The sequence below is a fragment of the Caloenas nicobarica genome, chromosome 33 (assembly GCF_036013445.1).
Source record: "Caloenas nicobarica isolate bCalNic1 chromosome 33, bCalNic1.hap1, whole genome shotgun sequence".
NCBI classification, from domain to species: Eukaryota; Metazoa; Chordata; class Aves; order Columbiformes; family Columbidae; genus Caloenas; species Caloenas nicobarica.
Genome location: NC_088277.1, coordinates 2,766,842 through 2,770,084, shown reverse-complemented (window position 1 = coordinate 2,770,084; position 3,243 = coordinate 2,766,842).

The following is a 3,243-nucleotide window of genomic DNA, read 5'->3' as shown; positions in this document are numbered from 1 at the left end:
TCGTCTTTTAAACACCACCTACTAAAAGCACAGGACCAGGCAATTCCAAAATGCTGAAAATCTAGCAGGCGAGGCAAAAAGCCAGCTTGGTTCATGAGGGATCTTCTTGAAATACAGCAAAAAAGAAAATTCCATGGTCCCTGGAAGCAGGTCAGGCAACATGGGAGGACTACAGAGATGCTGCTCGCCATTGTAGGGAGGAAATCAGCGCTGCCAAAGCTCAATTAGAATTGAGGCTGGCCAGTAATGTGAAGGACAATAAAAACGGATTTTTAAATATATTAATGGCAAAAGGTGAATGAGAAATAACATTGGCCCATTACTTCATGACCATGGTCACATTATTAACACGGACACAGACAAAGCCAAGAGCTTTAATGCTTTCTTTGCCTCGGTCTTCAACAGCGAAGATGGGCTCGGGGGCTTCCATAGCCCTGGGCTAGAGCGAACAATAAACTCCAAATCAATCCGGGACTTGTACGGGATGTGCTCCTCCAGTAGATCCCTACAAGTTGATGGGGCCTGATGGGGTTCATCCAAGGGTGCTTAAAGAGCTGGCTCGTGTCATAGGGAGACCTCTGCCTGTGATTTTTCATCGCTCCTGGGAATCTGGAGAGGTCCCGGAAGGCTGGAAGCTGCAAACGTTGTCCCAGTCTACAAGAAAGGCAAGAGGGGTGACCCTGGCAACTACAGGCCCGTCAGCCTCACTTCTGTGCCTGGCAAAACCATGGAGAAGATTATTCTGGGAGTTATTGAAAAACATCTGAACGACAACACAGTCATTGGTCCCAGCCAGCACGGGTTCATGAGGGGAAAGTCCTGCTTGACCAACTTAATTTCTTTCTACCCCAGGGTTACCCACCTAGCTGATCAAGAGAAGCACATTGACGTGATCTTTTTGGATTTCAGTAAAGCTTTTGATAGTATCGCTCACAGTATCCTCCTGGACAAGATGTCCTGCACACGGCTGGATAAACACACAATGCAGTCGGTGAGCAATTGGCCGACAGGCCGTGCTCCAAGGGTTCTAGTTAAATGGGGTCATGTCTGGCTGGCGACCAGTCACTAGGGTGTTCCGCATTGATCCATCTTAGGGCCAGGACTCTTTAATGTCTTTATAAATGAGTTGAACTCATGACTTGAGGAAATAGTAAGTAAGTTCGCTGATGACACAAAATTGGGAGGAGCTGTTGACACTCTGGAGGGCAGAGAGGCCCTGCAGAGGCATCTGGACAAATCGGAGAATTGGGCAATCACCAACCACATGAAATTTAACAAGGACAAGTGCCAGATTTTGCACCGGGGACAAGGTCTGTCTTTGTCGTGAGGTGATCCTGCCTCCTCTCTGGCCGCCATTCTGAGTCCTGAGGTGATCTTGGTGCCCCTGCTGCCACCATTTTCTGTTTTGAGGTGATCCTGTGTGGCAGATGCACTCGACCCCCGCAGCCAAACCAGCAGCAGTTTGGTTCGGGCTCCAGAGGAGGGAAAGGCCTGGGCTGCAGCCGGGCCAAGAACTCCTTTGAGGACACCCACAAGGAAGCAGAACGGCGCACTGAACACCGATGAGTTGTGGGTGCAGGGAGTCTCGTCCGTACTTTTCCTACTCTAAGCAATTTGACTACAAGTCAACCACTTTATTCTATAAATAGCACAGCCTGGGTGCGCCTACTTTGAGCACTCTCTGCTAAATAAGTGGGGGGGGTGGCAATGGTTTTATTACTTACGGGTCAGTGGATGAGCCCAATTTAAGTTTCGTATTAATCGTTTAGCTTAAGTAAACACACAATAAATGTAATGAATCATTTAGAAGTATAAGGTTGTAGGATTTTTAATATACTCCTTTCTTCGCGTTCCTTAGTAAGCTGCATTTGCTAAAATCTTAAGCAGTAGAGTTCTGCTGATATTTCCCAAAAGCAACTACAAACTACACTGAACACTTGCAAGATAAGGTCTAGTTTGCACTTTGCTGGGAAGAACAGCACTGACTGAGGAAATATAACGGTTCCAAGGCTGACACGGAGACGTTACAGACATCTGCAAAACGGGGCCTGTTTTGCACTTCGCTGGGGAGAAAGGATTTATTCAGACCAAAGAGTACCTGCAAGGCTACGGACCATAAACAATGTCTACAGCTAAACAAAACAAAGGCCCCTCTGAGATCAGTGAAAAAGATCCAATGAGAAGCAAGAAGACCCCAGAGTGAAATATCGATATTGGAATGAATGATGGTATGAACGGTCTCCAAAATATAAAAGTCTGTGATAGCTTTTTATACTCAGGTTGGTCCTCGGCACAGGTACCCATCTTGAGCCAGCCCTCCTGCTATTCTACTCCATCTCTTTTTTTTCCTGAAAATTTTGTCTCCTGAAAGTCTGCTCCGCATATGGTTATCAGGCGTAGCCTGAAAGTTTGTCTCTGGAGCTCTAAAATATAGACTGTGGAGCGAATGTTTATCAGGGAAGGAAGATGCCTGAACGTTTGCTTCGTGAACGGGTACAGGCTCCAGGAGAGAAGGTCAGCAGCATCCGGCTTGGTACATTCCCCCAAGCAGTAAATAATAGAGTGATCCGGCCAACAAACTGTTTTAGGTTGCACGTCTCCTTGAGAAATCTGAACATTGCTCTGCAAGAAGCAGAACCCTAAATTACTCCCTGGCAACATCCTGCCAGTTCTGGTGCCGCCATTTTGAGCCCTGAGGTGACCTTGGTGCCCCTGGGGCCGCCATATTGTGTGCTGAGGTGATCCTGAGCCCGCGACAGCGAAACCCTGGCCGTATATACAGACTGGGCAACGAGATCCTTGAGAGCAGTTCCGCGGAGACAGATCTCCAGGTTCTGTTCCACGGCAAGTTGAACACGAGCCAACAGTGTCCCTGGCAGGCAAGAGGCCAACGTGTCCTGGGTGCATCCGGCACAGCATTGCGAGCCGGGCAGGGAGGGGATTGTCCCGCTCTGCTCTGCACTGGTGCGGCCTCACGTGAGGCACTGGGGGCAGTTCTGGGTGCCAGAGGACAAAAAGGATCTAAAGCTACTGGAGAGTGCCCAGAGGAGGCCACAGAGTTGGTGAAGGGTTTGGAGGGGAAGCCGTATGAGGAGCGATTAAATCAGTGGGTTTGTTCAGCTTGGAGGAGACTGAGGCCTCATGGCGGCTACAGCTTCCTCACAAGGGGAGGAGGGGAGGCAGGCGCTGAGCTCTTCTCTCTGGCCACCAACGGTAGAACCCGAGAGAATGCAGGGACATGTG